Source organism: Callospermophilus lateralis, chromosome 9, assembly GCF_048772815.1.
Source record: "Callospermophilus lateralis isolate mCalLat2 chromosome 9, mCalLat2.hap1, whole genome shotgun sequence".
In the NCBI taxonomy this organism is placed as follows: Eukaryota; Metazoa; Chordata; class Mammalia; order Rodentia; family Sciuridae; genus Callospermophilus; species Callospermophilus lateralis.
The window spans coordinates 8,371,496-8,392,160 of NC_135313.1; the positions used below are offsets into that span (position 1 = coordinate 8,371,496).

General features: G+C 46.0%; 1 pseudogene; it reads left to right on the forward strand.

Moving 5' to 3' along the window:
- Nucleotides 1–10,064: 10,064 nt before the first annotated feature.
- LOC143407043 (ubiquitin-conjugating enzyme E2 D1 pseudogene) lies at nucleotides 10,065–11,246 on the forward strand (annotated as a pseudogene).
- Nucleotides 11,247–20,665: the final 9,419 nt, after the last annotated feature.

Sequence of the window (20,665 nt, forward strand, 5' to 3'; positions counted from 1 at the left end):
CCTAGCAGGGAACTCAGAGGAAACGGTGCTGCCTCCCAATGTACCCAGTTTGATGTTTGCTGGAGAGCTGGGGCCGCCTTCTGCAGGGTTTGCCAATCAGATATTTGGTTCCTCCTTCATGTTGGGCCCAGCGGGTAGCTTTTGAGCCTGGTGGTCCTCTCTGGAAGTGACCATCCTATTCAGGGGGACTTTATCTACAGTCACTTCTGTGTTAGTGCAGGTGCTGGGGTCAAGGACCTGGCAGACTTCATCTTACTGCTCCTGCGCTCTCCATGAAATGTCCCTTCTGGGAAACCGATGGCCATAAATTTTAACTTTACAATGACCTCAGTGGACCCTGCCAGGAGTTAGCCCTGTTGGTCTTTCCTTTTTGACAATATTAATTGGCTCCTTTGTTCCCACCTGTTTATTCTCAGGTTAGGACACCTGTGGGGATCCTAGCAGTACTTGATTGTTGTTAAAGGAATTCAAAGAACCACCTCCCCCACCCCAACCCTGCCACTGTTACTAATTTGCATGTCACCACTCATTACTAACCATTGTGTTTTTCCCCTTGTGCAGGTTAATAAATGTGTATGCCTTTTATTCTACTTGATGTCTTGATTGGTTTATCCCAGCAGACCTTCGCAGGACAGAGGGGAAATTTGCCTTTGCCCCTACAGGGAGCAGATGTAGAGAGGCAGGACTGTCATGGGGATGCTAGAGTTCTTGCTGAACATGGGATGAGACCACAAGCCCTTGTGTTTGGAGAGTAAACAAAGGGTGACCCTATAAGCCAAAGTTGGGGCTGGAAATGGTATGTAACAAGACCTTGGGTTTGAAGCGAGCTCTAGTACAGATGTGGAAACTGAGGCCTGAGGAGGTGTGAACAGCACCAGTTTTCTGATTCCTAAATGTGATAGTGTAAAATATAGAGTTGGCCTTCCTCCTAATTCCTGGTGTGCACCTCCTAAAATCCAAGGACTCTCCACATGATGAGTCTTTTGCATGCTAATGAGATGACTGGCCCCTGGCAACCCTGGGTAGCTTCAGGAGGGCTAATCCCTGGCAAAACCAAGAAGACAGAACTAGAGTTGGGACTTTGGTTCTCCCCCCCCACCCCCACTTTCATGGAGGGGAGAGAGGCTGAAGGTCGAGTCCATCATCAGTGGCCAGTGATTTAATCAGCCACACCTTGTACTGAAGCCTCCTCAAAACCCTGAAAGGTCAGTTTGGGAGCTTCCAGATAGTCCAACACATGGAGGACTATCTCCTGGAGGTGGCTCACCCAGAGAGCCCATGTGCCCTGTGCCCCTTCCCTGGTACCTTACCCTGTGCCCCTCTTCAGCGGGTGTTCTTTGGGGTCCTTTGTTATATCCTTTAGAATAAGCCAGTAAACTTGACCAAAGTGCTTCCCCGAGTCCTACGAGTCTCTCTGGCCAAATTAATCCAGCCTGAGGAGGGATCCTGGGAATCCTGATTTACAGCCTGCCGGTCAGAAGCACAGGGAAGACAAGCTGCGGCCAGTGACTGGCATCTAAAGTGGGGGGCTGTCTTGGGGACTCAGCTATGGGATCTGATGCTACTTCCAGGTACAGAGTGTCAGAACTGACGTGGATCAGAGGAAACCAGCTGTGTCCATGGCTGCGGCATGCTTGCTTGCTGGTGGGTAACCCCTGCCCCTGTGTCCCCTCCACATTTGGTCATAGAGGTCTTCTGCCTGGATCATGGGGTGAGAGTGCAGGAGACACTGTGCGCTATGCACCCACTCCTTGCATGACAACATCCTGACCTCCACTTGCTCTCTGGGCCCTGGCTCACCCTCTTCACTCCAAGACCCTCTTCACTCCAAGGCCCGGAGCCATCAGGGGTGACTCCTTTGCACCCCAATAGAGGTCAGCACAACCCAACTGCTGGTCTCCCCTGCCCTTTGCTCCTGGGGGAGGTTCTCTGGTGTCTGTGGCACTCATTTGGTTCCCCTCCTGCTCTACAGGGCGGTGGGGTGGTGTTAATCCTCCCTCCCAGAGAGTGCTTACATTCCTCTCCGCCCCACCCAGTGCCTGGCACAGGCTGGCTGCAGAGCAGAGTGATGGATACCTGGTGATTGACAGCTGCAGTCATACCTGGGCCCCAGGCTTGCTTTACAACAGGATGCAATTGTCATCAGCACTTGCTGTGACAGCAGGGTGTAGGGGCCTTCCCCTGAACCTCTCCTTCCCGGCCTCCGCAGTAAGAGTGATTCACAAAGTGCTGAGTCTCTGCAGCTGAGCCGGGAGGGATGTGATTGCTCTGGAAGTTGCTGGTGACTCAACTGTGTATCAGGGTGATGAGGAGACAGACACCCAAGTCACAGGGGACAATTTGAGATAAAAAATATCCCATGAAATGTGAAAGTGGAAAGTAGCATTTCCAGATTTAAATATGAGTTACCTTCTGTGAAATTAAAATAGGCCTTTAAAATGCGATATATTAACTCCCCCATGAGACATTTTAGCAATTGCACACACACTCCTAATCATGTGTACATTCAAATTGGATCATCTCATTTGGAAAAAAAAAAAAATTTGTGCACCCTCTTAATGGCCGAGTGTAGACACCTATAATTGGGCATATTTGCTGTGTGCCCTGGTTCCTGGAAATACTCAGGTCTGGACCAGTGGAATGAATCCAGATTCTTTTAATGGGATATGGAGGTAGATAGGGGTGGCATCTTCCGGAGACAGGGTCTAGCCAATGTCCCTGATCCCTGACACTGAATGCTCCAAGGCCCAAGTCTAGGGACCCTGGCACCAAACTCTGCTGTGAGGTTCTTGCTGCCAGGATGGAAGAGGAGAGAGGCCCGTGGCTGGTGGAGTCATCTCCAGGCAGCGGTTGCCCAGCAACTCCTTTGCAAGCTGCTCAGGTCCCTGCAAGGAGCCCCTTATTTACTTGGATTAGCTCGAGCTGGTTTCTCTTGCAGGCAACAAAGAAGCCTACTGTTACCGAAATGAGGTTTCCAGAATGAGAAGGGCCAGCTATGGGGAGAGGGGAGCACAGGGGCTCTGGGGTGTGGTGTGGAGAGACTTAGAGATTCTCTCTTAGCAGGAAATCAAGGCCAGAGGGAGAGGGCAGTTGTATGGCCAGACCTCTCCCACAAGGAGATTTGTCAGCCCTTGGTGACAATCTCACTCAATTCCTTGGAATCCCTGTCTTAGGACTTTTCTTGACTGAAAACTGGAGTGGCGCAGGCCGCAAAGCCAGCCACTGACTGCCCCAGGGGACAAGTGCAGATTCTCCCCCTTCCTGTTGGGGGGACTCGGGAGTCCTTGTAGCTGGCCTCGCAGGCCCTGGCCACAGACACTGAGGTGCTGCTAAGGCGGCCTCACAAGGCTCTGGAGGGAAGACCTGTGTTGCTGGTGCTGATGGGTAGAGTGGGATATAGTGGTACTGCCACACTGTGTCTGCTACAGGGGACACTGGCCCAAGGTGACATCTGGCAGCAGCCATTTAAAGGTCAAGGAATCCCCCTTTCCCCCATCTTCAAGGTGTTCTCATTTGTCTTATTCTCTGGTCTCACGGGAAGCCTTCCCCAAGCCCCATTTAGGGTCCCTCCTTTGTGTTCCCATAGCATCTGGCTTCTCACAGGGTACAGGAGTGACTGAGGGTCTTTTGGTGGCAGAAAGCTTCCCAAGGGCCCTTCAGGAAAAGCAGGTTTATTACAGAGACTGGTGATGAAGATGATTGCAAAACTTTCAAGTTTACAAAAAATCACTGAATTAAACAAGAAAGGGGGGAAAATGCTGTTTTAGTAAGGATGCAAGTCGCCCCTCGGAATCATTTTTGGGACCCCATCCCCCCCTGTGGATTTTAAATCATCTCTAGATCACTTATAATACTCGATGCAATGTCAATGCTAGGTGAACAGCTGTATGCTGTATTATTTAGAGAATAATGATGAGAAAATGTCCACATATGCTCAGTGGATATTTTTTTTTTCTTAAATGTTTTTCTGCCCCTGGTCAGATGAATCCTCAGATCTGGAACTCGTGGATACAGAGGGCAGAACTTACATAGAAATAAAGAAGACATGCAGCGACATGGAAAGGCTGCCCGCGACCCAGGATGAGCCCACAGCCAGACTCAAGGCCCGGCTGGGCCTCACGGGGCCTGGAGCATACTCAGGGTGTGCAGGGTTGGAGGGCCCCGGAAGACTCTTGGCTCTGCTCTACCCTTTGACCTTTCAGTTTCTGCCTCCTGCCATTCCTGTTCCACCTAACTGCCACCATCTCTGGCGGCCTGTCCACCTATGTTGGTGGCCAGCAGCCTGAGCATGGGCTGCCTGTGGGCCAGGTGCTCACTGTAGGTCCAGTCAACTGCCAGCCATATGTAGGGGAAACGGGTCCTCGTGGAACACCACCCAGTCATCTACAGAGCCACGGAGAGCCACTGCCATCAGCGGGAGCCTGATGTATGATCTGAAGCTTAGTGTGTCTGTCTCCACCTCTACTTTGGGCCTGCTGCTCCGGAGGCCTTACTGGCTCATAGTCAGCCTGTTCATACTGTCACCGCTCCTTTCGGGTGGCCGCAGTGGAGCTGGGTAGTGATAATAGGCTATGGTTTGCAAAGCCTCAACTATTTATGATCTGGCCCTTTTCAAGATGTTTCCCTGATGGATCACTGCTCTGAACTGCAAGCTCTAGAGCATGAGACTAGGTCATATTCATCCCCAGGGTCCAGACACTTTGCAGGGCTGACACATAGTAGGAGCTCATTAAATAGTGTTAAGTGAGGAGTGGATGGGGTCTGGACTGAACCTCACCATCGTTGTGATGAGTCCGTGCCCCTCACAATGGAAGGGAGCTTCCCCAGACAGCACCCTCCTCCTCGTGCTCTGCCTGTTGAACAAGGTGGCCAACTGTCCCGCTCCGTCCAGGACTACGAGGTTTCTCAGGAGAGCCCCAGGAAAACAAGGAACATGTGGCCGCCTTATGTTGGACCCTGGCCTCTGTATACAGAAGCGCCTGCCTGCCCCATCTGGCCAATTAACCCACACGGTTACCAGGCACAACTGTATGCCCAGTGGAAACACACACAACCCAACAGGCTGTATGACGGAGACATTGTAGGAGAGCGAGGCAGCGCCTGGCAGCAGCAGGGGTCCACCTGGGGATCCTGGATGTCATGAGTGAAGCAGCTGAGATCTTGCTGGACCAGGAAGACAAAGAAAGGTGTCCCTGGGAGCTGGGGTCCAACTGGGTCTTGGCTGGATGAGGACATATCATGGCAGGCAGAGAGGAAGGCAGGCAGAGACACTGTTGGTACACAAGGCCCCGGTGTCCACAGGTTAATCCCCAGGGGACATTCAGATTGGTCCCAAGGTCATTTCTGAACTAAGTTCTGTGGCCAGGAGATAAGGCTTGACTGGGCAACCTGGGTCCTGTGTCCATCTCAGAGAGGCCAAGGGGTGCTGATTGTGGCACCCAGAGGGTCCTATGCATTGGGAGAGGAGCTCCAGAAGGAACTCAAGGTGGCTTAGTTTGTGTTCCTCAGAAAGTAGAGTGTGAAACAAAGGCCACCTGCCCTTCCTTTGTTAGGAGAGGTGACAAAGCAGGGGCAAGGGGAGGGGAGTGTGTTATGGAGCTGGCCACAGCTTGGTATCAAATATTACTGGTTGCTCAGTCTCAGGACTATCCTCTGAGAAGGTGTATAAATGTTTCTTGGCACAGTTCTTCAGGGGAGACAGGGAGAAAAATCTGCCCATGTCTCCCATCTTGCTTCGGTTCCCCGCTAAGGGGCCCGCTCCCCAGACTTGCTGGCCGTGTGTGGTTGGGTGCAGCATTTCATGTGCAAACATCCAGGGAAGCCCCAAGGCAGAGGTGTATGCCTGCACCCAGGGCCAGGTGCTACTGCTGGGTGTGCCTAGGGGAGGCTGGTCTGAGTCTATCCAGAGTTGGTGGCCTCAGCAGGGTCCTCTCTCTATGGTAAGAAGTGCCCCCAAAGGCCCAGGAATAAGGATCCAAAGTAACTCATAATAAGTGTCTGATAGAGAGAACTTGAGAGCACAGGTCACTGTCCTCCTCAGGACACCTGGCCTCTGCTTCTAACTGCAACTGGGACCAAGGCTGACTGGCCTCTGCACAGACTGTCAGGTGACCAGGTGTAACGGGGGTGGGGGGGGGGCGTCATTGGGTCAGCTGTCTTTAGGGAGAATCAAGGGATCATCCTTAGCCCCTGCCCTGTGGAATCTGGAAAGGTCTTATAAAAGTTGCTCAGCGAATATTTAATTCAGCTGAACAGGAGTAGTAAACCCCAGGACCAGGTTTTCTTGCCTGTAGCAGAGAAGTTCTGGAACAGCGGATCTGGGTGTGGCAGGGGTGGGGCTCGAAGGCTAACAACTAGGATCAAAATTTTATCAAAGCACTTGGAGATTGGCAAACAGATGGGGGGGCAGAACAACACAAAGGAACCAGCCAGGGGCCCCCCAGCCCCAGCCCCAGCCTGAGGGAGAAAGCGTTTGACCTTGAGCCTGCTCTGTGCAGGTGGCTGCTGGGCTTGCTGGGCTTGGTGGGTCCCCAGCCCTCCTCTCTCATCAGGAACCTCGAGGCTGTGCAGTCCAAGGAGCTCCAATCCATCTCTTGGCCTTGAGGGCTGTGGTCAAGTCTTTTTTTTTTTTTTTTTTTAATACTTTTTTTAGTTGTCAATGGACCTTTAATTTTATTTATTTATTTATATGTGGTGCTGGGCTATTGCTCTGCCACTGAGCCCCAACCCCAGCTGTAGTCAAGTCTTTAGCAGACAGATGGGGACACTGTCAAGGTCAACTAGGAAAATGCAAAGACGCACACACAGTAGGCCATCATAAAACTGAAAACATTGGCCTTGACAGAGGATAATGTTTAAAATGAATCGACATGTAAGTCCCATGCCTTTATTTTTTTCCTCTTGATTGGTCTGAACACCCCCTTCCCCAAAGTGTCCCAGACTTCCCCATCACAGCACTCAGCACACCACCCTTCTGAGCTCTACCCCACTGGAGCTGGGCTGTGGGAGGGCAGAGTCGTTACTTACCGTTCAGAGCCCAGGACACACCCAGGGCCCTCTGCACTGCAGGTGCTCTGCAAGGCTCCCAAGGCCCGGTTTATACCCTGCTCTGGACATCAGTTCTACCAGCAAAGACCCTGGACAGTGCAGCTTACCACAGGGTCCCCAGGTCCGTGACCTCCTAGAGGACAGGGCTGGTGGGCCGTGCGTCTGTGAAGGACGGCTCCCTTCTCACTCACTGCCTTTTCAGTTCCATCTGGGTCAGCAGCCAGGGGGAGCTGAACAGTTTGAAAGGGAGTTCTCTGAACAGTGGGAAACTGAAGACACCCTCTGCCTGCAGAGCTGGGAATGGAGGTGGGGGGGGGTGTCCTCGTCACTCCGGCCTCTGAGGGCACATGGTGGGGGGTGTTTTCACCTGCTGTCCACCCAGTTCCCCAAGAAGGGCTGGTGACATGGCTGCCAGGGGAAATTGGTGGAATACAGCCCTCCTGAGCCAGGACATCAAATTCCCCAGGCTCTGGCTGCCTGAGTGGGACCACCAAAGTGCCAGGACCTGGCACAGGTCACCAAAATGCTGTTCTTTCCACCCCGTGTTTGGCCCAATTCTGGTAAATGCGAGTTTTATTACCAGCAACGACAGCAACAAAAAGATGGAGTCGGAGGAGATCCAGCTGGAACCTTCCTGGCCTCCGAGGCACAGTCTCTGCTCAGCACAGTCTGGCCGGGAACCCCTGAGGACATGGTTTCCTTGGTAACACTGGACCAGATTCGAGAGCTGGAGCCCTGCTGGGGGTCCCGGTGCCAGCTGGGCAAGCTGTGTGGGACAGCTTGGCTTGTAAGGGGTCGTGTAAGGGAAACGGCCTGGGTGGGCTACCCAGGTGGGTGGTGCTTGGAGGTCAGGGACCAGGATGCCCTCTGTGATGCCTGGGAGAAGGGGGATCCTTATAAAGGAGGCACCTTGCCCCCTCCCACTCCACTACTGAAGGACCCCAATCACTACAGCTCCTAAGGCAGGCCAGGACTGCCCCGTCCCCAACAAGGGGCATTTCTAAACATAAAGAAACCAGGTTTTCCATCTTTTTTGAAATACAAATAACAGGGTTTTGCTCCCCAAATCAGTTAGAGCCACCTCATTTCCCAAATGACACAGGCTCCATCAGGTTGCTGCAGCTCCTGCTGCTAACTGCCCAAAACCCGAGAGGCCTGGAGATGCCCCCCAGTCAGCTCCACCCACTGCTTCCTGCAGAAGCTGCTGAGCTGGGGCCTGAGCTGAACCTCTTGCAGAATGGGTCCCAGGCCTGCTGCTGAAGCACACTAAGGAGTTAGATGTCACTGCTGCTGCCCAGGCTGGGGCTGGGGGCGTGGTGTGGGTGGTCTTTCCTCCTCGAAGCCTAGGACTCAAAACTTCTCTTTTCCCCTGCTTCCCTTACCCAGGTAACTTGACCATAAAGGCAGGCTGGAAGAGGCCCCGGGGAAGTCAGCTACAGGTTTTCAAGTGGCTACCCGTTAGTGGGAGCTGGTGGAGGGGGCGACCTTAGCATTGTTCCACAGGATGGGACACATATCCCAACCTGGGGAAATGAATGGCTCAAAAGCCCCTCTAGGACCTGAGCTCAGACCCCTGAGTGCTTTGCTGTGTCCCCAGGGTGAACCACAGGGAGAAAGGGGGTAACAGCTCAGAGGATGTTGGGCTAATGACACTAGATGCAAGGAGAGGGACAGGAAATGGCAGAGGCAGATGTTGAAAGCGCTAATGGTAGGACACATTTCCACCATCCTCTGAATGTTATGTGGGTCACCTGAATTCTCTTGAGCCACAGGCTGTGCTTACTTTCTTCTAATTGTGAAGTCGACTGAATCCTGTCAACAACAGGGAGATAGGTTGCCCCTTGATGCTCATGGTAGATTGGTTCCAGAAAACTCCTCCTCCTACCGGAATCTATGGATGTTCAAGTCCCTTCTACCAAATGCTGTTGTATTTGCCTGTGTGATAGTCAGGTTTCTATTACTATGATAAAATACCTGAAATCATCAACTTATAGACAGGAGAGGTTTATTTTGGCTCAAGATTTCAGAGGTTTCAGTCTACGGTTGGTTGGCCTGTCATTGCTTTTAGGCCTGTCTTCATAATGGCGGCCGTGCCTAGTGAAGGAGCTGCCCACTTCATGGGCAGGACCCCCAGCAAGGCTCTAAAAAAAGAAAGAGGAAGGGGCCAAGGTCCCAATACCCACTTCAAGAACACACCCGCAATGATCTAACTTCCTTCCACTAGGCCTCGTCTCATAAAGGTTGTGGCACAGGCTGTCAACCAAGGCTTTAACACATGGTCTTGTGGGGACATTTAGGATCTGAACCACAAAAGCATATAATCTGTGCACATCTTCCTGTATACTTTAAATAATCTCTAGATTATCTATAACACCTAATAAACGTAAATGCTGTGTAAATGGTCATAATACTGTTGTTTAGGGAAGGAAAAAAGAAAGGAGCCTGGACTCTCTAAGTGTACAGGCACAACCCTCACAGCCTGACTACAGAGTCCAGGAATGAAATCCAGGGCAAGCCATACTCAGGTGCTGGAGACACTGAAGAGCTGTGAGATGGCAGGGGCCACTCCAGGGGCCACTGCATTTGCAATAAGTCAGTACAGTGCTTAATGTGCAGCAAATTCAAGTTTTGCTTTTTGGAACCAGTTAGCGGGAGCTGGTGGGGGGGGTGACTTTAGCATTGTTCCACAGGATGGGGGAATATATCCCAATGGGGAAATTGATGGCTCAAAAGCCCCTCCAGGAGCTGAGCCCAGACCCCTGAATGATTTTCTGTGTCCCCGGGGTGAACCACAGGGAGAAAGGGAGGATGCTGTTATCCTGGGGGAGAGGAGTTTCCTGGAACCAATCTACCATGAGCATCAAGGGGCAACCTATCTCCCTTAGGTTGTTGACAGGATTCGGTTAAGTTCACAATTAGAAGAAGTAGGCACACTCGCGAACACTCGCGCTCGGGCGCACACGGAGCCAGCGTACCGGGACCCACAGGACTGAGCCAGCGAGCGGAGCCCGCGACGACCCACGCCCACGAGCCACGCAGCCGCCCCCCGCCGGCCGGTGTCCCCGCTGCCCTCCTTGACCCATGGCGCTGAAGCGGATTCAGAAAGAATTAAATGATCTGCAACGTGATCCACCTGCTCACTGTTCAGCTGGACCTGTGGGAGATGACTCCAGATAGCGCGTATCAAGGTGGCGTCTTCTTTCTCACTGTACATTTTCCGACGGACTATCCTTTTAAACCACCAAAGATTGCTTTCACAACAAAAATTTACCATCCAAATGTAAACAGTAATGGAAGTATTTGTCTTGATATCCTGAGGTCACAATGGTCACCAGCTTTGACTGTATCAAAAGTTTTATTGTCCATATGTTCTCTACTTTGTGATCCTAATCCTGATGACCCCTTAGTTCCAGATATTGCACAAATCTATAAATCAGACAAAGAAAAATACAACAGACATGCAAGAGAATGGACTCAGAAATATGCAATATAAAATCAAAAAAACTTTCATATATACCAGAGTACTGTAAAATCTAGGTTTTTTTCAACATTAGCAGTAAATTGAGCACTGTTTACTGTTTCATTGTACCATGAAACCCTTTGATTTTAACCCATTTTAAATGTGTTTCTGAAGCAAGACAAAACAAACTTCCAAAAATACCCTTAAGACTGTGATGAGAGCATTTATCATTTTGTATACATTGAGAAAGACATTTATTATGGTTTTTAAGATACTTGGACATCTGCATCTTCAGCTTACAAGATCTACAATGCAGCTAAAAAGCAACCAAATTATTTTTTGCTGAAACTAGATGTTTTTACACGAGAAATACTGTATGTGTTGTCTAAGATGTCGTCACTTTTATAAATCTGTATTCAGATTTCATTCTTTGTTAGCTCACTTTATAATTTGTATTTTTTTACTGTATAGACTAAATATATTCTATTTACATGTATGTCAACTCATTACTTTTTTCCTGTGAACAGTATTGAAAAAACCCAACAGCTGATAATTAAATGAATTAACTGTGTCTCCCTTGTCTTAGGATATTCTTTAGATTGATTGCAGATTTCTTAAACCTGAAATGATCTTTACACTGTAATTCTCAGTATACTGATTATGGAGAAACACTTGTTTTGATTTTGTTATACTTGACTTAACTTTATTGCAATGTGAATTAATTGCACTGCTAAGTAGGAAGGTGTATAACTTTTATTTGTTGCTATTCACATTTGAATTTTTTTTTCTGTATAGGCAATATTATTTTGACACCTTTTACAGATCTTACTGTAGCTTTTTCCATATAAATAAAATGCTTTTTCTACTATTTGTCTTGATTACTTAAAATATTACTTTATCTATAGGTAAGAATTAAACCTGTATATAAAATTTTACATGAAAATTATTTCCAAGTTATGAAAATGAGATGTATTATATTTGGCATTAATCACCACTAGTTATATATACATTTTATCATATTAGATTAACATCTTCTTACTCAATTGTCTGTAAGATTATTGATTATTTACCTTGGCCACTAGTTGTAGATGAGAATTCAGAAGTTGGGGTTTGTCTTGGATCACATCTTAAATGGATTATTTCTGGAAGTACCAAAATGAATGTAAGGTAGTGTCACCTTCCCTGAAGAAATGTTTTTTTATAGACCTAAGAAATCACGAGATTCATCCATTAAAATTACCCTGTAGATGTAACTGATTTCTTAACATTTTGAAAATCTAGAGTTTCTAGAGTAGGATTTTAGTGTTATCACAATTTGAAAAACATCATTTTTTTCATTATAAAATTTACCCCCAAAAAGAATTCTAAAGTGATGCTTCCCCCTGTTTTTATAAGTTATCTGGTAAAAGTGATCTAAATAAGCAGATTCTTTCTAGATTTTTAAAGAAAATGAGAAAGTTCAAATGTATTACTTGCAAAACCCCTCTCTTTAATGTTTAGCAAGCATACCACCTGAATGCATCACATTAAAGAGCATTCCTAGCTCCTCTGGTTGTTGCAACAGGTATGTGAGTGTGCAGGCACCCCTGGTGGGGTAGTCATTAGCAAACCTTTTAAGCCATTTGATTATTTTGTCATGGTTCATTATTATTAAAGTACAAAATAACCAGTTAGAAAATATGTGTCTTTATGAGATAATTAAATGAATTGTGAACTGGATATTTAAGAAAATATAGTAAAGTAGCTATATTAATTGATGTCTTAAAACAGCAATATCATGAAAAACACTACAATAGCTATCTTTGCCATGAATTTGAAGATTCAACATCATTAAGATTTTAAGTATTACTTATATGTTGACGGTAGAGGATTTTGTTTAAATATCTTTTACTTTTTTTAAAAAAACTTTTATTTGTGTGTCATATATTTTTGGAAGTGTCTTTTTTTTCTTTATTAAAAGTTTTGAATCTTGCCTAAAAAAAAAAAAAACAATTAGAAGAAGTAAGCACAGCCTGTGGCTCAAGGTAAGCACAGCCTGTGGCTCAAAATAATTCAGTATTGACACACATAACATTCGGAGGATGGTGGAAATGTTTTCTACCATTAGTGCTTTCAACATCTGGAATTTTTTTCTTAATATTTATGACCTGAGGTTTATTGAACACATGGATATGGAAGGCCAACTATATTATTATCTCCAGTTTTTAGAAGGGGAAACTGAAACTTGGAGCAATCTTGCCCAAGTTCACTGCAGTCACTAGTATCCAAGATGGTCCCAGACAACTTTGCATATCCTTGAGCATACCTGTCACTTCTTCCCTAAGGGGTAGACCTATGTTCCTCTGTCTAGAATCTAAGTTGGGCCTATAACCCCCCTAACCACTAGAATGTAGAGGAAATAATGTCCTGGGGTCTCAGAGCTCAGGCAATAAGCAGGCTTTGTAGCTTCTGCTTCCTCCTTTTTGGAACCCAGCCTCCATGCTGGGGGGAAGCCCAAGCAGTCAAGTGGAGGGGCCCATTTGGAAAACTGAGGCTCTCGGCTGATAGTCTCAGCTGAGCTCCAAATGGATGAGAAGTTCTTATTATTTATTTATTTTTTTAGAGAAAGAGAGAATTTTAATATTTACTTTTTAGTTTTCGGCAGACACAACATCTTTGTTTGTATGTGGTGCTGAGGATTGAACCCGGGCCGCACGCATGCCAGGCGAGCACGCTACCGCTTGAGCCACATCCCCAGCCCAATGAGAAGTTCTTAGACACGTGTCTTTTTGCTTCCACAAAGATGACTGAAGTGAGGACAAATAAGGCAAAGACAAGCCATATCCATTCACCCCTGTCCAAATTGTCAAGTCTTGAGCACTTGAATGCTTTTGTAAGCTACCAGGTTTTAGGCTGTTTGTTGTGCAAAAACAGACAAATCAAATAATTCCTCAGCCAACAAATGGCAGAAATGGGATTCAAATCCAGGTCACCCAGAGTCCACTGTCTTATCACAATTCCTTGGGGTTGAACTGTCACCACTGATGGGTCAGGTGTCCCCTTCACTCTGAGGTGAGGCTGCAGAACCTTCCTTTCATATCCAAAATGCAGGTTGACCACTGTCTATCTCCAGGAGCCCTGTAGCATAAGAGTCCCTGAAAGCCCAGTTCAGCAGAGTAGTGATGCAAAGAGTGGACCCCCAGGTTGGACTCAACTCCTCAGCTGTAGAACCAGCTGCCTGAGACCTGAACAATAAAAGTAGTCCTCTACTGTCAAAATTCATTTCTCACTTTCCTCTTATCCCTTCACTTGAATCATGAGCCTTTTTTGTTTAGTTGAAGTGTCATTTGTGATTCTGACATGGAAACAGAACTTGCTTATCCATCTATATCACTTACAGTAAACTGAAGTTTCTTGTGTGCAGTATTCTCTACTCATGTGTTTTAGTATTTGAATATCATAATAAATTGCTTTTTACATCAGGAAAAAGCAAAACAAAACAAAACCAAAAAATAAGTAGTCCTAGTTATTTGATTTCATCCAAGGCAGGATGAGGGGATACCAACTCTAGTGAGCAGGTTAAAGAGGAATAAGAAAGCAGGAAAGAAAGAATTAAGCTATTTTCGAATTAAACCTAACAATCAGAAAATCATATTGCTCAATAAAATGGCTACACAAGCAATAGGAACAAGTTTAGTCAATGTAGGCAAAAATGAATTGATTGACAGGACACTGGGTGGCTTAGAGAGTTGCTGGCTGAGCTGCAAATACAGCTTCAGCAATGAGGAGGCATCCAAGGGAGCATGGTCCAGAGCAGGCTGCAGAACCACAGAGAGGATGCCACCACCTCCTTGCGGCCCACGGGTGCTGCTGTCACCCCATCCACCAGCATACATTCTTGACTACCAGCTTCCTGAAACTCTTGCCCAGTGGTGCAGGGTCTGGGTGGAAGTACCTGATTGGCTGAGCATGGTCATGTGGCTGGCTCCAGCTGCAAGGTGTGAATAACCAGGCGCACCTGTTCCTAGTGATAGTAGCAGGAGGTGGCCGTTGCCTTCTACCACAGTTCCTCCTACAGTGGGGAGACCCCGAACTTAATTGCATCATCGAGGTGCCAGAGGTGGCAGGGGAGAGGAGGCAAAAATTCATATCTTTGGAAGGGCCATTCTTTAACTGTTTGAGTTTAAGACTGAAGTGTGGCCAGAAATGACTGTGATTACATTGTTACCACCACACGAAATGGGGACCTGGAACCCAGAGAGTTACACAGAATAGATTACCACAGACTATAAATAAACATACATTTTTGCACACCCGAGTTGGTGGCTATGACATTCATACTCACCTCAGACCTATTGTAAGAAGTGACAGGATAGAGCAAGGAAAGCCATGGGCACATTGCGGGGACATGACACTTTGTGTGGGCCAGATGTTGGTCCAAGTCATCGCCCTCCCTGCCCACGCCAGTCCCCTTTGTCTCACTGCCACCCAGCTTCCCCTTCTCATCAGCTCTTAGGCACAGCCCTGGCTCTGGGGGGGCTAGACGTTAGCGTCCAGTGACAGCCCTCGTCTCTCAGGTGGAGGTGGGTGCAGCAGCTGTCGCCTGCCCTGGCACCTCTCCCTCTGTGCTCTGGCACCCTGAGTGGATGCAGCACGCAGCAAGGAGGAGATGCCACAGTGGACCCTCCTAGCACAGCACTGCCCATCCCTCTCAGCCCTGGACTCCTTGCCAACCAGGGGGCTCGGTCTTGGAGGGTCTTAGGCTCCACCACACTGCCCCGTGTCCTTGGACCTACTGGAAGCCAGCTCCTCTACCTTGAGGCACTGCCCACTCCCTGCCACTCCTCCCCACCTCCAAAGCTCAGGTGGACCCCAGGAAGCCTGCTCCGGTCAGGGTCCCTCCTCTGAACCCCATGTGACCAGGTTACATGCAAACCACATCATTAAAGCTGGAAAAGCCAGGCGTGGTGGCCCAAGTCTGTGATCCCAGTGGCTCGGAAGGTTGAGACAGGAGAATTGTGAGTTCAAAGCCAGCCTCAGCAACTGCGAAGCACTAAGCAATTCAATAAGACCTGTCTCTAATAAAATACAAAAAATAGGGCTGGGGATGTGGCTCAAGTGGCTCAGTGGCCGAGTGCCCCTGAGTTAATCCCTGGTAACAAACAAACAAAAAAAGCTGGGTAAAACGCCTGAACAACTTAGTCCAAAATCCCCATTTTATAGAAGGGTGAGTTAGAGCCCAGAGACGGTGTTAGCTCAGCACAGTTGTCCAGTGACACTCCGCAATGGCAGAGTCCAGAACCCTTGGGCCTTTGGACACAGATCTCCTTCCTCACCCCAGGGACACTGCGTACACTGCCTTGAGTGGTCTCCTGTGCTCCTATGCCTTCCTGTGAGGGCACATCCCCATGAAGAAGGCTCCTCCTCTTTCCCAGGAGAAGTCAGCTGTCGTCACCCAGAGTCCAACAGCAGGCATTCAGAGTGGACAGGATCCACTCCACCGCCATTGCTTAAATATTTATTGAAGCTCCGAGGTCCCTCATAAGTAAGGCTCCAGCAAAGGTGGGCGGTAACTCCTTCAGGCGGAAGGCTGAGAACGGTTTCCATGGAGACTGCCCAGGCTCTGGTTTCCAAGGTAACACTTGCAGGAGGTTATAGAGCTTCCTATTTATGTCAACTTAACATTTCTTCTGGCTAAACCCAGGCCTAATGCAGGTTTCCGTTCTGGGATGGTGACAGACCACAAGGGTCAGCAAGGAAACAGCTGAGACTCTGTGCAGTTAGTTAGCTGAAAGGGAGGGCACCTCATCCACAGGCCTCCTCCAGCCAGGTACAGGTGTCCTGAGACACACATACGCACAAGATTACAAAGAGGCACGGAAAGACACGAGGTCCTTCAGCACCCTGCCATCCTCCCAGAAATAGGACATGCACATCCATAAAACTCTTTTTTAAAATCCACAGGATTGCTCTGCCACCTGCTTTACCCTAATTATAGAATTTGGAAAACGTTACACATCAGCACAAATAGATCTACCTCACTCTTTGTCATGGTAATAAACATTTTACTTAAAAAAATAAGAAATAAGATGTGTCCAATGGGAATTTTGTTTCTAATTTCCTGCTATTATAACAATATACATTCTTCTTGTGAATATATTTTTGTATGCTTGTTTATTTATTCTACATCCATAGGATAAATTCCTAGCAGTGAAATTTCTGGGTCAGAGATATTGTATTTTAAAATTCTATATTGTCAAACCAACGTGATGATGTTGCTGGTACAGCAGGGCTTGTACACATGTGAGAAGACTGGGTATTATTGAACTTATTTGAAAATCAAAAGACTACAAAAACAATTTCCCCAATTCAATCTGTGAGACCAGAAAAACAACACAAAAATCCCAACAGGGGCAATATGAGGACAGAAAATCATAGGCCAGCATTACACATATCTAAAACTCCTAAACAAAATATTAGTAAATGGAATCCAATGGTGTAGAAACAAGAAAATACATAATGACCAAATCAGTTACTAATGCTATTCACCACAGTAACAGATTAAATTATATGAACAGATCCAGAAAAACATTTGATAAAATAATGCATCGATCCCTTATTAAAAATAAAAATACTTTGAAAAACAAAACGAGAGAATTCTTTAATCTCAAAGGAATATTCTCCTAACATCTATAGGTAAACTATAGGTGAATTCCTCTTAAAATCAAGAACAAAACAAGATTTGTAGCTATCACCGTGGTACCTAGAATCCTAGTCAGTGAGGTAGGACAAGAAAAAGCAATGAAATTTTGGGCTGAGATGTAGTTCCGTGGTAGAGCACCTGTCTAACTTGCATATGGATCTAGGTTTGGTTCCCCATTGCAAACAAAGCAAACTAAAACAACTAAATAGAAATAAAATTTTAAATTATTTGAATGGAAGAAATAATTTATTCATAACCAATAACATTACTTAAATAGAAAGCACAAATGTATCCTCAGATAACTTCTTAGAATAAGGAAGATAGTTTGGTAAGTTTGCTGGGTCAATACTCAAATTATGTTTCTATACTAAAGAGTTGTAAGTATTAATTATAAAAATAATAAATATAAGAAATTCAGGAACTAACCTAATGAAAGACCGCTATTCAGAAAAACATAAAACAGTATTAGAAGATATTAAAGGTTTAAATAAAAATTTAAATAGCATGCCCATGGATTCGAATTCTTGGTATCATGATTATTTCAGCCTCTCCACATGGACCTATAGATGTAACACAAGTCCAATAAGAATCTTAACAGAGGTTCTCACGAAACTTGATAATTATCTCCGAGATGCACCTGGAGAACAAAGGGCCACAGATCGTCAAGGCTCTAATAGAGAAAAATCATATTTTTAGTATGGTTATGGCCCCAGTGATAGACCCAACAGGACAAAATAGACAGCCCGGCAAAGACCTTACACACATGAAAACCAGATCTATGCAGATATATACCATAGCTCAATGGGGAGAGAAAACAAAACTAACAAAATCCCCAGAATAAATGGTTACCCCGCCTCACACCATACCAGAAAATAAATTCTGGGGGATTTTAAAATATAAAATCCAAAATTTTAAAATGCACCGAAGAAACTATAGGAATGGGAAAATGTCTTCAATCTTGGAACAGGATTTCTGAAACAAGTGCAACAAGTTGTAAAGAAAAAGATGGACAAATCTGACTACATTAAAATCAGTAATTTCTATTTATCAGAGGCCACAAAGAAAAAAAGAAAATAAATTACTAACTGGAGTGAGATGATTTGCTGTCCATCAATGACAAAATAAAAAAATTATATGATATATAAAGAACTCCTACAAATTAAACAGAAGAAAATAAAGCTTCCTATAGAAAAATAGGCCCCAAACCACAAGTAGGCTTATTATGGAAAGGAAAGGAAAGTCCAATGATCATCCGAAACTTGCCCCTTTTCTAGTAATTAAAGAGATAAAATTAAAATTAAAGTCATAATGAACCAATCCAATGGCAAAAAAATCTTAAGGACTGTCAGCATTAAGTGTTGGCAAGGATGTGGGACAGGGAGGAGGAGGATGCAGGGCAGGTGGGGGTATAAATTGGTTTGACTTCCTATAAAAAAATCCTCTAATGGAATTTTGTGAGTTGAACACTTGCAACCTGCGTGACCCAATGACTCCACTTCTAGGCATACAAAAGAGGAAACTCTTATCCAAATGCCCCCATATAAAAATGTTCACGAAGGCACTACAATTGTAAAAATCAGAAATAACCCAAATAGTCATAGTTTAATTAAATTGTATGTTCACATAACACACTGATACAAGAGTAAACATGAATTACATACTACAGGCATCGACATGGACAGACCTTAGAAAGACTGAGGGGAAAAAGCACGTCAGAGAGTAAAACCTGTGCGGTATTTTTGTCACCATGGTTGTACTATTTAAACCCAAGTGACTACATTAAGGATTCTTAGATATGTGGTATACTAAGGATAGGAATCACCTGATGAATATATGAGAAATTGAAATATTTTCAAGATTGCTTCTAGATCTAAGAGTAAGGGTGTCTGCACTAATTCAGGTCTTGCATGTCCCTCTCAGAAATTTGAGGTGGAGGGAAGGACGGGTGCTGGGGTGACGTGGGAGTCTCTAAATATGGGCTGCCAGCAGTTTCTTGCCTCCCTGACGTGAGGCCCTCCCCGCCTCTAGAGGTGGCCCACTTCCCCTTCTTTGCAGTCTGGGCAGGTTTTGTGAAAATTTGCTCAATGTAATGCAAAGCCCATCTGGGACTTCTGAGTTCAGCCTTAAGGGACTGGAAGCTTCTGCTTCCTCTCTCAGAGCTCAGCTGATCGACTGCTCCATAAGCTGGCTGGTGGGTTTCCAGATCCACCTAGTCACCACGCTTCACAACTTACAAATAACTTCACAACATCACAACCACTTACAATATTTTGTGTACAATAGATGCATCACAACATAAAGTGTGAAAAACAAAAACGCCAACCCTAACTTGAGGTGTAAAAATTTTATGTCCCTAGCTTTGATTTGCATTTTCTTTAAAACTGTAATCAAACATCTTTTTGTGTGCAAGCTTTGATCCACTTCTATTTCTCATTCCACGAACTGCCTGTTCATATTCTTTGCCCTTTTATCTACTGGGTTGTTCAAGTTTCATGATTTATACAAATAAAAACTTGGCATGTTATGGAAAATAGCCCTTGATACATCCTGTGTTGAAAGTCACCTTTTCCAGTTTGCTACATTTGGCTATGTATACATTTCAACTTTTCCCCTTTATAAATTCCAACTTGGTGGGTATCATGCTTAGAAAAATCTTTTTGCCTCCAAGGTTATTTTCAATCATCTCTTCAGGCAATTTTATGGTTTCACTTCATAATTAAAACTTTGATTCATCCAGATTTTATTTTGTACAGAGAAGTAGGATCCAGGTTAATTTTGCAAAATGGCTAGCCATTAAAAATCACCCACATGAGTCCTTGCTAACTCGAAATGCCACTCTAATGGGGAATGAAATTCCTCTGTAATTTAAGTCAATTTCTGCCCCCACCCCACTTGTCCTGCTGACCTCTCCCTTTGCTACACTAAACTCTTTAATTCTTGTAGTTTACAATGGTGAATATCTCAGGGGCAGTTCTTGACCTAGATCTGGATTTAATTAGCTATTCTCCATGTTTACTCTCCCTAAAGTACTGATCGTGTCAAGTTAAAAAACAAATCAGATTGGCATTTAAAGGTAAGCAAACCACATTTCTGCAAGAACCTTTGTGCCCAAGCACAGAGTACAGCTATACTTTGAGTTTCTTATGACCCTTGAAGGACAGCCAGGCTGTAAACAGCACGGTGGCTGCAGGTGCCCTCCCACCCTTGTCCCAGGGCAGCATGCAGGTCTCACCTCCAGGATCCACTTAACCAAGACTCTGGCCAGCTCACTCACTGCTCCCCCTCTGGAGAAAGTGACCCCATGATTATCACGCCAAACCTCAGATCAGATCCACCAAGAACAGTTACCAATTGTCCAGACACTGTGGAGAACACGACACCGTCCTTGTGCTTAAGGACATGCAATGATGATGTCACCTGCCACGCAGAATACAACAGGGTGGTTTACAGCACTTAAAAGCAGCCTGACCTTGGCC